The sequence below is a fragment of the Fukomys damarensis genome, unplaced genomic scaffold (genome assembly GCF_012274545.1).
Source record: "Fukomys damarensis isolate Sample0158 unplaced genomic scaffold, DMR_v1.0_HiC HiC_scaffold_17, whole genome shotgun sequence".
Lineage (NCBI taxonomy): Eukaryota > Metazoa > Chordata > Mammalia > Rodentia > Bathyergidae > Fukomys > Fukomys damarensis.
Window position 1 is genome coordinate 75,082,193 of NW_022900929.1, and position 12,833 is coordinate 75,095,025.

Consider the following 12,833-nt stretch of genomic DNA (forward strand, 5'->3'; position numbering starts at 1 on the left):
CTCCAGATTATTTGCAGTCGGCCAGGTTTGTACATCTCGCGGGTGAGGCTGACAGCACAACTAAGCGACAAACACCTCCGTCCCATCCAACCTTTGATTTCATGAAGTTGTGGGTGCAGAACGGTAGGTATAGCTTGTGTGTAATTTGTGTGCAGACATCTGAACAGAACTGGGGAGCCTGTGGTTTGTTGCAGTATGGGTGTTTCCCAAAGGTCTGTCTGTTGAGGGATTTGTCTGCACATTGGCATCATTGAGTGGTGAAGGGACTCGAAGGATTGGGGACCAGTGGGGTGTCTGCAGGTCCTTCTCAGGGGTGCCCTTGGTGTTTGTCATGAGTGGGTTGCTACAGAAGGACAAACCTGTTCCCTTCCCTTCTCTCTACCTCTCAGTTTGAGATGTGACTGCTCCTACAAATGCTCCTGTGCCAGTGCAGCCACCTGATACTGAACTCTGAACCTTCAACCCAGAGCTAACCAAACCTCTTTTCTTCCTGAGTTAGTCTGACTTACATATTTCATACAGCATTGGAAAGTTGACTGATACAACATTACCCAAATTTATTACACAGGAGCCTGGAAACCTCCTGCAAGGACTTTCCTTTTAGAGGAAGGAAGAGTTGGGCCTGGCTGACCGGCCACTACTCTTGAGATACCAGAGTAAGGGAGTGGTCCTTCCCCAGGGCTCTAGCAATACTGGCAACCAGTTGGGTTGGCCCCACCTTTGGTTTTTTTGAGACAGGGTTTCATTATTTAGTTGAGACTGACCTGGAACTCACTGTGTAGCCCAGGCTGGTCTCGAACTCACAGCAATCCTCCTGCCTCAGCCTCCCGAGTGCTGGGATTACAAGCATGCGCCACCATGCCTGGCTGGGTTTGCCTCTTGATCTTGAGTTCTGCAGAAGAAAAGTGGGGTGTAGATGAAACTAGAGAGTGATTTCATATGAGCAAACTGATATTTTGATCATAAGCAGTACTGCTTTCTTGCCTGCAAGGAAAAGTACAAGTCATTTGGGAGAAAGGATCCATCCTTTCTCTTCTGTAAGGAACGTGGCTTTTGCTTTGGGGCTTCCAGAACTCCTGAAGAGAGTCAAGACTTTCCTGATTCTTGGCAGCTGAGAGACAGTTGAGGCTCCTCAGGTCCATGTGGGTGCTTCCTGGCTGGTCTGGCAAGAGCCCAGAACAGGAGTCTTGTAAAGAGGATCACAGTATAGCAGAGTGCGTTTATCCATGCCACATTTCCTTCACCTTTTCACTTGTTTTTTCAACTGCATTGCAGCTGCTGGGGCTGCATGGACAGTAGGACAAATTTGTTTATAGCTTTATTTCCTGTGCTTTACACTGCAACACCTAGGCTATAGCTCCATACACATAACAGGTGTTCAACTAAATATGCTGATTGAGAGATCTGCTGAAAGCAAACCTATGAAGAATGATTCACCGCTTAACAAAGACGTGCATGCCTATGAATTATAAACAAGCTGAGTCTGACTTGCCAAACATATGCAACTGACCAGAAACTCAGGATTCCACATCCAGCGCTGGGAAACTAAGGGAAATAGACTGAATAATTGTTAAATTTAAGAGGTACATTCATTGCATGAGGCTCTACCTCAGTTTCTCACTTAGGGTTTCTGCTTGAAAATTTTGCCATAATCCAAGCCTTGTCTTGAACAGCAGTGAGTGGCCAAGCTGGAACCTCACTGACATTCTACCACACACCTTCCTTGGCCTGTCCTCTGCTTCCTACTCATTGCTAGAATGCAGGAAAGGGGACAGATGTCATTGCTATGGAAGCCACCTCCTCAGGAGACAGGAAGAGCTGAATAGCAGTGACCTTTTAGGCATTTAGTGCTTATCTGGTCCACAGCCCACTCTGTGCCATGTGTGTCTGGTCCCTCAGGCATTTAAGTCTGTGACCTTCATGATAATGGAATGACTAACCAGTCAACATTCAGGCACCAAGTAAGCACTCTTTTTGTGTGTGTGTGTGCAAACCTACGAACTATGGATTGTCCCCATTCCAGGGAGCACAGGGCCTCAGCTGGGCTGAGCATGGCTGGCCAGGAACTGGTTGGAATTCCATCCAAAGTCTGGTGGCTGCTGAGTCTTCTTCAATCTCTGTCCCTTGTAAGAACTTCACGCATTTTGGCTTGGTTCCGTACATCTGATATAGGGAGATGGAACATTTTGGGGGGACACCTGTGAGATATTTTACATTCCATTATGGTTTCACCACCTGGATTAGGGAGTTCAGAAATCAGTCATTAAATTTAGGGAGGGCTTTATTTTAATGAGCTTTCAGAGTAGAGGCAGAAGGTTTTTGGGCAATTTAAGACAGATTTGCAATCCTATCAAGTAGATGCAATCATGTGTGTAACCCGAATGCTTCTGGGGAGTTAATAATGATTTCTCAGGCACCTTGGGGAACCAAAAGGGAAGAACGTTTGCTCAGTGTAGCTAGTTGTCTGAGCAAGTCTTTCACAAAACAGATTCTTAAGTGTGCCTCTGGAGAAGTGAGTCCTCGTGTCGCCATCCCAACAGTGGTCACTGGCTTCTGGCAGTCAAATTTCACATAGCATTTTTGGTTATGTTCTATATATTTTAGCAAAGCATTATTTTATTGAGTGGCATTTTATGTTTTGCATGATTTTCAGTGACATCTTGGGGCCAGAATTATTCTCTTAGCAATAAATCTTGAGTGATGATGCATTAACAGAAAAATTCTGATTCTACACACATTTCAGTAACACATCTGTTGCACAGTCCAAGCTTCTAACTCTTCTTATCTGAAGTGCTTTCACTAAGATGGGTTGAAGGGGAGGCAAGTGGCAAAGTAATCTGTGTTGAGAAAGCTTCCCTTTCTCAAGTATGGTGTGGACTGGTGAGTGAGGGAATGGTAGGCATGCATATCAAAAGCAATGGAAAGGCATTAAAAATTAAAGGTCGTAGTTATCAGGGCATTTTTCCCATTGAATGAGATCACATTTAATGTGATTTTGCCTTTGTATTCCTGCAGTTTCTGGCTTGGGCTAGGTGGCTGTGTCTGTCAATACAGTCACCCTTAGTCCTTGCTGGCTCTAAGTCCAGCTGAGCCTAGCCCGGAGGGTTGCATGTCCTCAGCATCTGTAGCTGGAATGAATGAACTAGACAGCCACTGGTCTTCTGTTGCTGTCAGGAGAGCTACCAGTTGGCCGAACCATATTGTGTTTTACAGATGAAAAGTCCTCCTCCCTCACTCCCTCCGATCAGCACCTCATGGGGTACTATCCTTAGTCCCAAAGTGAAGGGAAAATTGGCTGTGGGTAAGCCCCAGGGTGCAGCCCTAGACTGTTGAAAAGGAAGCCATTTAGGTGGGTCATGCTGTGTGGAACTCATTTTATCAGATGGTGTGGTCCTAGATTTCCATATCCATCATTTTGAACTCTTTCTCCAGCAGTTTGAATAGACCATCCAGTGATGGAAATCACCTCTCTCTAGGGTGGGAGCTGCAGATTCTATCCCAGGTCTTGCCACAGTCAGTGCACAACTCAGGCCCTCAGATGAGGGATTTTGATGCTTGCAGTCTCCTGAAAGGAAGGTCAGTGATAAGATCTCCTGGCATTCATCCACAGAGGGGCCAACAGGTCTGTATCAGGCAGGTGCTAAAAATACTTGCTTCCTGGTTTACTTTTGGTTCAGGTTGCCCTGTAGCTATTGTTAGTCTGTGTCTTGTGATCTAGCCAGGTGGTAGAGCACAGTGATAATGAGTTTTACATTAGCAACACTGAGACCAGCATTCAAATACAGATCTTGTGGTTCATCGCTGTGCCTCATGGAACACAGGGCACCGAGCCTCAGTTTCCCCAAGCTGCTGTTCTCTTGATAAGTCCTCTGCGGTCATCCTATGTGGGTGGTTTCTTATCTTTTACAGCCATCCTACCAAGGAGTCTGGAGCCTAGGAATATGTCATACTTTCTCTTTATGTCCTTTTTCATATCGATCTCTCTTTTCCTCCATAAAAACATGCATCTGCAAAATGAGAATACCATACTGAGGTGGGGGCGTTAGAGGGTTGAGAATGTACATCAGTTGCTATCTCAGAGCCTGGCACATAAGTAGTCAGTGAATAGGACTTCGTTATTGAGGACATATTTCTAAATGTGTCCTTAACCTCTCATCAGGCATCAGAAGGTCCCTGGATTTCATACTAAGAACCAGTGCACAGATCACCATCAGAAGGAGTGCAGGCATTGCCTGCTGGCAGCATGCTCAGCAGTCTTCTGTCCACCATTTCCCGGGGGTCAAGCACTCAGTGCCCATACTCTGGGAAGTGCACTGTCAGCAGGTCAGAAGGGAGTGCCAAGCTGCAGACCACTAGGGAGGGGATGCTGTGGATTTGGATGTGTCCCCTCCAAATTCAGGCGTTAATGTGACAGAATTAAGAGGCAGTGCCATCAGAGGTGAACAGGCAGCAAGGGCTCTTCCTTCACTGCTGGGCTGTTCTTGAGGCACTGTGCATGCCTGCAATCCTAGCACCCTGAGAGGCTGAGATGCGAGGATTACCAGTTCGAGTGCAGACTGAGCAACTTTAGTGAGTCAGCAAGACTGTGCCTCAAATGTAAATGAATAAATAAAGCTAGATATATAGCTTAATGCAGAGGCTGTGGTTCAGTCTCCATTACTGGGATGGAGGGTTGCTTCAGGTGGCTTTAGGCTAGCTTGTCCTCCACTGTCTGCCACGTGAGGATGCAGAAAGAAGGAACTCCTCAGGGATGCCAGCACCTTGACCTTGGACCTCCAGCATCCCGAACTATAAGGAAACAAACTTCTGTTCTTCACAAATGACCAGTCTCAGGTTTTCTGGTAGAGCAGTGAAAAATGAACAAAGGGAGCAGGGATACGGTATGTATCCCGCAGTTATTCCACAGAGATTTCCCGTACTTTTGTTAGTCAAAGTGAAGGAGTCAGGGGCCATTCTTTTGTTCCCAGAAAGATTCCCTTTCCACCCTTTTCCTTTCAACACTTGCAACTCTTCCATCACTCTCTGCTTTGGGGTCAACAGCACACATCTCATCACACTCTGTCCCTGCTCATCAGAGACATTCAGGACTCTCAGCTCCTCCTTCATGCCCCTTGCTTTAATTCCATCACCTCTGATCCATGTCCCTTGCTCACTATCTCTTGAAATTCTTTTACCTTTGCCCCCAGTGTCAAAGGTCGGTCACAATTCAAATGTCACAACCTCTTCTGAGAATGTTTCCTTCACCTTTTTGCTCTACCCAAGACTGCTTTTTGCTTGATAAGTGTAGACCTCCCATGTGGAGGGTTTGCTGTCTTTTATAGCCATCCTACCAAGTGGACTGGATGTCTGGAGGTCGGGAAAATGTCCTCTTCATGTCCTCTTCCGTATAAATGTCTCTTTCTCCTCCATGAAAACAACTTTGAACCCCTGCCCTTGGACTACATCTCCTTTTCTCCCTCTTTGTGACATCCATTTAGTCACTTCTATCTCATTCTTTTATCCTACTATTTTCTCTGTCATTCTCTTCTCTCTATTTTAGTTTCCAGTTAACTCTTTAATGCTACTATTATTATGACTCAGTGGTTTAATATTCTTATTGATGATCTTTTCCATGCCTCAGCCCTCCAGACTGATCCTTTTAAAATATAAGAGACCATCGCTTCTTGGCCTTTTGGCTAAGATCAAGTGTAAAATATAAGAGAGATCATGTCACTCTTTACTGAAAATCCTCCAGTGACTAACTTTATTTACAGAACCTGATCATGTGGGATCTCACAAGTTATAGAAGAGTCTCTGACTTCTGTTGTTAATTATTCCTCTCAAGCAGGTACACAGATGTCTTTGCTATTCCTTTTGCTCTCTGTAGACACTCCCACCTTGAAGCCTTCATCCTTGCTATCCTCTCTACCTGGAATTTTCTTCCCCAAGAAATATGAATAGTTAGGTCCTTTGATTCATTAGATATTGACTCAGGAAGCACCTTCTTTTTTTAAAATTAAAATTGCAAACATAAATGACAACAAGAGATGAAGATAATAAATAAAAATTTCAAATATACATATATATGACAGCAAAAAGGATATGAAATAAACAAAAATTTATGCAACACAGACTGATAATCCAAATACATCATTAGTTTGATATGATCTTCAAACATTGTATGTTTTCTCATTTTCTTTTTGTATATTTTTGAAATATAATGTAATTACAAATAAAACAAAGTTACATATTATAGTTGAGAAACTGTCCTCAAAATTTTATGATTTATAAACTCCTTGGTTTTATTAATTTGATAAATATCATATGCTTATTGATTGTATCACTTACCTTTTCTAACAAAACTTCCCACAGAAAAGAAATATACTTTTATTTGAAATCCAGAAACAACTAAAAGAGTTCACATTTTTAAGATCAGATTTTTCTGTTTCTATTTTATTATATCCCATACTTACTTTTATTATATTTTTTATAAGCGTAATGATAGAATTTAACACCAATACCTATGTAATATTCTTCCCAGACAAATGACTATGAATTAAATCAAGCATGTAATTTAGAGAAATCATAAGGTTGGCAGAGAAACTATCGATATGCCAAATGTGCAAAATCCTACCACATTCATGGCCATGTTTCTCATTTAATAGTGCACACATATACACAATGCATATTTTCTACAATACAGTATATACTTTGGTATAATAAGACAGTGCAGTGATGTGTGGAATGTTTGTGATTTGAGAAAAACAAATATCATCTTTGAGGCAGTTGGAGAATTTGTAATATGTACCAGCTACTGAATGATATTAATGATTTATTATCCATTTATATAAGTATAGTTATGATAAAATTTACTTAAACATTAATATTCATTGTCAGTAGAAAATAGGTACAAAGATACATTGATAACATAACAAAATTGTCTTAACAAATTTCCAACCAAACAAGCTGTAGTGACAGAAAAGGAAGTTTGCAGAAGGCAGAGATGAGAGAGGAGAATGACGGATGGACCTTAATACTTTTCATACTACTCATATATACAGATTTCATAAATTCTCAAATAAAAAGCAAAGAAAATGAGAACCAAAATAACTCATCAATTTGGTAGACCAATACATAAAGACAAAGATTAATGTGTTGATGAATTGTAAAAATATGAAATGTAAAGCCTGAGATTTAGCTCAGTAGTGCTGCACCTGCCTAGCCAGAAGAGTGTGCTGAGTTTGATCCCCAGCACCAGGGAAAGAAAAAAAAAGAAGAAAGAAAAAAGAAAAAAAAAAAAGAAAAGAAAAGAGAAAAGGAGCATATGTGCTTTCTAACATACTCAATAGATTGAAAATAAATTATTTGTTATCTCTTCCTCTTGAATTGTTCCCTTCACAAGGCTGTAGTGGCCTTGTCTTTTTCAATCAGTTTAGGTTGGAAATTTACTTTGTGCATAAGATTGTTACCCATGCTTTTTTCTGGGCTCCTGTTGCATGAAGAAGTTTTCCATTCTTTCACTTTCAGTCTATGGGCTTCTTTTTGCGCTAGGTGTGTCTTGTATACAGCATATTATTGGATTTTGCTTCTTAATCCATTCTGCCAGTCTATTTCGCTTGATTGGTGAATTGAGGCCATTGATATTGATGGTTATAACTGATATGTACTAACTTATTATTGTCATGTTTTTTTTTTGTCTTCTCCTTTTAATTTCTTACCTTGCCTATTTGATTTACTCTGTTGGACCTCATTGTGTTGTTACCTTCATTGTCTTTTTCTAGGATATTGTTTAGAATTCCTTGTAGCTCTGGATTGGTATTCATGAAGTTTCTCAGGTATTCTTTGTCATGGAAGTATTTTATTTCCCCATCCATTTTGAAAGAAATTTATGCAGGATACATCAGTCTAGGTTGGAGGTTGTTTTCTTTTATTACTTGAAATACCTCACTCCAGGCTCTCCTTGACCTGAGGGTTTGTGTTGAAAAGTCTGCTGTGATTCTTATGGGCTTTCCTTTGCACGTGATTTGTTTTTTTTTTTTTCTCTTACTGCTTGTAGTATTTTGTTCTTCTGTTGGATTTCTGGGATCTTGATTATTATATGTCTAGGTGTAGATTTTTTTTTTATCACAGCTAGTTGGAGTCCTATATGCCTCACTTATCTGTATGTCACAGTCTTCCCCTCTGTTTGGGAAGTTTCTATAATTCTGTGAACAGCTTTTTAAAGTCATTTGCATTTTCTCCTGTTACTTCTTAGATTCCTATCAGTCTTATGTTATTCTTCTTTGCATTTCTAAGAGTTGTTGGATCAATTTCTCATGATCCCCTACTGTTTTTAAGAGACCTCTCTTTTCACAGTCACTGACTGCAATTTTATCTTCTATATCTGAGAGTCTATCTTTGGACTCTTTTATTCTGTTGTGAATGCTCTCAGTGGAGTTTTTCATCTCCTGGACATCTGCTTGAATCTGTCCTGTGGATTCCATTTCTTTCTTATATTGGGCATTTATTGTTTCCAGTTCTTTCTTATGCTGGGAATTCATGGTTCTATCATGGTCCTGAGATCATCTGTTTTCTTCTGAGTTTCTGTTCCAGAGTCTCAAACTATAACCTTCATTTTGCTCATCATCTCTATGATTATCTGAGAAATTACTTCTTTTTTAAATTTCTCTATAGCCTGATTGATCAGTTTTGTTACTTCCTGTGCTTTGAGTTCAGGGTGTCCTGATGGTTCACTGTCAGACTTTTCATCCTTTTGCCCCACTGTTTGCCATTGGTGAATTGGAAGTCTGTCCCTGTATCTTGCTTAAGCATTTTCTCATTTTTACTATTGTTGGGTTGTCCTTAGTTTAACCTTTAGGTTATACTTAAATCTTCCTGATATAGTTGGGCTTCAGCCCATGGGTCTCTAATGACTCATAGACATTCTCATTTTCATAGTACCGAAGAAAACAGCTCATTGAATCAATCACAATCCTTTATCCTAATTGGTACAATCAGCACCACAATATGATCAAGCACAACTTGCAAATTGGCCCCTTGTGGTAGTCATCAGACTAGCACCTTCAAACCATGTGAATTAAATTAAAATCAAGAAGCAGCCCAAAATATGTTTGCAGTGAATAAACTTTTCAATAAGGATATTTACCATTTAGGATGGGGGCTTACAACAGAGTTAGGACAAGAGGAGTAGATAAGTAAAAGAATTAGAGAAGGTTTCCCATGAAGCCAAAAGACATAGAATGACCACACAATCATCAGGAAACTGTTAAATTCAAAAGGGAAAAACAGAATACAAGTATAATAACCCTTGAGTGAGGTTGACTGACAAAAGAAAAGAACATAAAGAAAATAAAAAAAAAATGAAGAAATCTGAGTTAGGACAGGAGCAGAAACAAAAAGGGAGATGAGGGATAATATGGTGGAACAAGAGACTGAGTTGGAGGAAGAGGACAGAAAACAAAAAGAATTTGCAGAGTGGAATGAAAAAAATAAAGAAAAAGATGAGTTTGAAGGGCCTCTTTCAGACTATATCACTGCTGTCATAATATACAACATGTGCTGCCATGTGCAGAGCCAAGTCCCCTGATCTCAGCTAGCTGGTGGCAGAACCCCACGACGCAGGCCCAGACTGAGTTCCTCGACCTCCTGAAGGGTTGAACTCCACTCAATTCTACAACAGGTCCCCCGACCTTCTTTAAAGATGTTCAAAGTTGGGAGCACCAGAAAATACCCTTTATGATCAACTCTGCCTCTACAGAGTAGGTCTAAAGACTAGCACAATCAGGAGGTCTGAAAGCCTGAGCGGGGTGGGTTGGGAGTGTTCAGGGGCCCGTGCGGCTACCTTCCTGGCACAGAAGATGGTGGCATCCACAGGGGAGGGTGTGGCCGGGCAGGCCCTCTGGTGTTAGATATAGTGGCAGTGGTGCTGGCCAGAAAGCACCTTCTTATTGAAGTTTTCCAGGACTATCTTATCTAAAATGTCAAACATTGTTGAGGTTTCTTATCTGAGTTCCTTATTTTTCCTGTTTATCATTTATTGTGGTTATTGCTCATCTTTTCCGCTGCACTGTAAGCTTCATGAAGGAAGGAGTTTGTGTCTGTTTTGTATCCTTAGTGTCCAGGCAAGTGCCTGGTGCATAAGACTTAATAAATGTTTGAATACTATTGACGAATTGTCGTTGGTAAGAGTCTTGCCCATTATATGAAGTTTTCATTCATTCATTCAATAGCCACTTAAGTTTCAATATAAAACCCTGCATCTGGAATGGAACTTCCAAACTTTGATGGAGTAATCACACAGACACATCCATACCTATATCTCTAGCCCCGATTCATTCTCAAAGAGGAGTCAAGCTGTGGACAATCTTGCAGCTTTTTCCAGCATAGGTAGTAGTGGTCTACATTCATATTCCAAAGCCAGCTTTATTTTTTGCATATAGCTTAAACAATCATAGCCAATGGCAGAGTATTTTCACAATGAGATAATCAAATGTCACTGCCTATTTTAGTCACTTTTCTGTCAATGGAGCAAAATACTTAATGTTTAGAACTTAAAGGAGGGGTAATTTCTTTCGGCTTACAGTTTCAGGGGGTTCAGTCCATGGCTGCCTAGATCCCAGACAAAAGCATCATGGCAGAACCCCAAAACAGAGAAAAGCTGTTGCCCCACATGGTGTCCAGGAAACAGAGTGAAAGGAAGAGCCAGGGACAAGAACACCACCTTTTAGCTCAAGCCCCTCGTGGCCCATCTCTAGCCAGGCCCCACCTCCTAATGGCAAATTCAACTACTGAGCTCATTCATGGGTGCGTCCACTGATGACTATAGTGCCCCCACGATCTAGTCACCTTCCAAACACACAGAACTTTTGTGGGACACTTTAAATCTAAACCACAACACTGCCCACAGACGGTTGTCAGCTTGGGGAAGGTGGGAGCTCCTTAGTCAGCACTCTGACTATGTCAATATCCTTATCTTCTGTTGACACCATTCCCACAGAGCCTCTGGGGCCCCAGACTGGCAGAGGACAGCACTCCATCACCCAGGGGAAGGAACGGAGCTTGGTATAATTACATTAAAAATGAAATTGAAAACTTAAGATTTGTTTGGTAAAGACTTAAACCTGGGGTAAAGTTATTGCATTTTAAAGTAGGAATCGTGAGAGCTGACTCATGGACCAGGTGCAGAAAAAAATGATAAGGCCGACTCTATGGCCTCAGAGGTTTTAGTGCTGGAGCCAAGATACTTGCAGGTGTTCCTGACTCCATTTCTAACCCCCCTTAGGAAAGGAAGAGGCAATGACTATACGGACCAGTGCTTTTGAAAGTTGGCTGACCCCCTCCTTCTATATAAAGCCACAAAACAAATGTGCCCTAAATACCAGTCAGGTGACAGATGCAGGTACAGTACAGACACCTCTGGAAGTAGACACAGCTGAATACAGTAACAGAAATTTTTTTTTTTTTGGTTTTTTGAGAGAGAATCTCACTATGTAGTTTAGACTGACCTGGAACTCACTGTGTAGACCAGACTGGTCTCGAACTCACAGTGATCCTCCTGCCTTAGCCTCCCGAGTGCTGGGATTGCAGGCGTGCACCACCATGCCCAGTTCAGCAACAGAAATGCTTAATGTAATCAATAACTCATTTTCTATTGGCGAATTTCATTCTTTTTCTAGTAGAGTTTGAGACCCTGTTCTAATCTAGCTTGGAACTCTGTCAGGACCTTCAGTCTCCTTCTCTACCTTTCTCATTTGTTTTGGAGAGAAACTGGAGGTGAAGTAGGGAGAAATGAAACCCATGGGAAGAGACTAAAACTGAGGGTGGAGATGGTTTAAAATTTTGCTTTCAAGTCTGGCTTATTGATCTCTGTGCTTTATGTAGATAAGCTGGAGAAGGAAAGTGCTCATAGCACATGACAAGGGGTTGTTTTGTTTCGTAAATGTGTCGCAAGTGTTAACACTTCAATCAAAAGTGAGCCCTCATCTTGCTCTTCTAATGTGGAGACAAAAAAGCCATGAGCTTCCTGTTCGTTGCATTTCCCTTTGTGAGTTGTCTTTGTTCTCCTACGATCGATTTGTAGCCCATTTCTTTTAAGTGATGTGATGTAGAACTAATATAAGCTGAGTCGGTACACACACATTTTCTTTGCCTTTCACTAAAACATCTATGAAGCATATCCTTAAGAAAGTACTGAACGATAGCTTTGAAAAGTTTCTTGGAATCACATGAAGAAGTGTTTTATAATGGAAATGGTTTTTGTAATTGACATATGCACATTATTTTCAATGAACTATGTTCCAGCATGACAGATTACTGTCTAATACTATACAAATGTGAAATTGATGAAATAGAAAAAAAAAGTAACATCATCATCAGCTTAACTATCGAAGTCGTCAATTCTCAGTTGAAATCAGTGTGATTAAATATGATTTGAAGCAAGAATGCGGATTGTTTTTGGCATGCTGGCTTACATTTCAGATAGCTGACAATTTTGTATAGTCGCTTGCTTTGGATCATTCTGTGGTTGAGATGTCTAGCATTATATGACCATTTTCTAAATGGAATATGCATTCTTCGAAATTCAGACTTGCTCTAGGCAACATTTTAATCCTGTTGGCTTAATGTGAGAAAATACAGAGTTGTGATATTTGTGATGTTTCTTTATTTTTAAATGAATCCCTTCAAAATGAATCTTTCCTGAAGTGAGGAGAAATAAGGGTATTGGAAGATTGGAAAATTCAAGGTGACTTTTATAAAAAAATATTGCACTGCTCTACTTTGATTCAAATACTAAAATGTTTCTGCTTCCCAGACCTTGCTTTGCAGAGGGGAGAATCACAAACACTTCTGGCTCA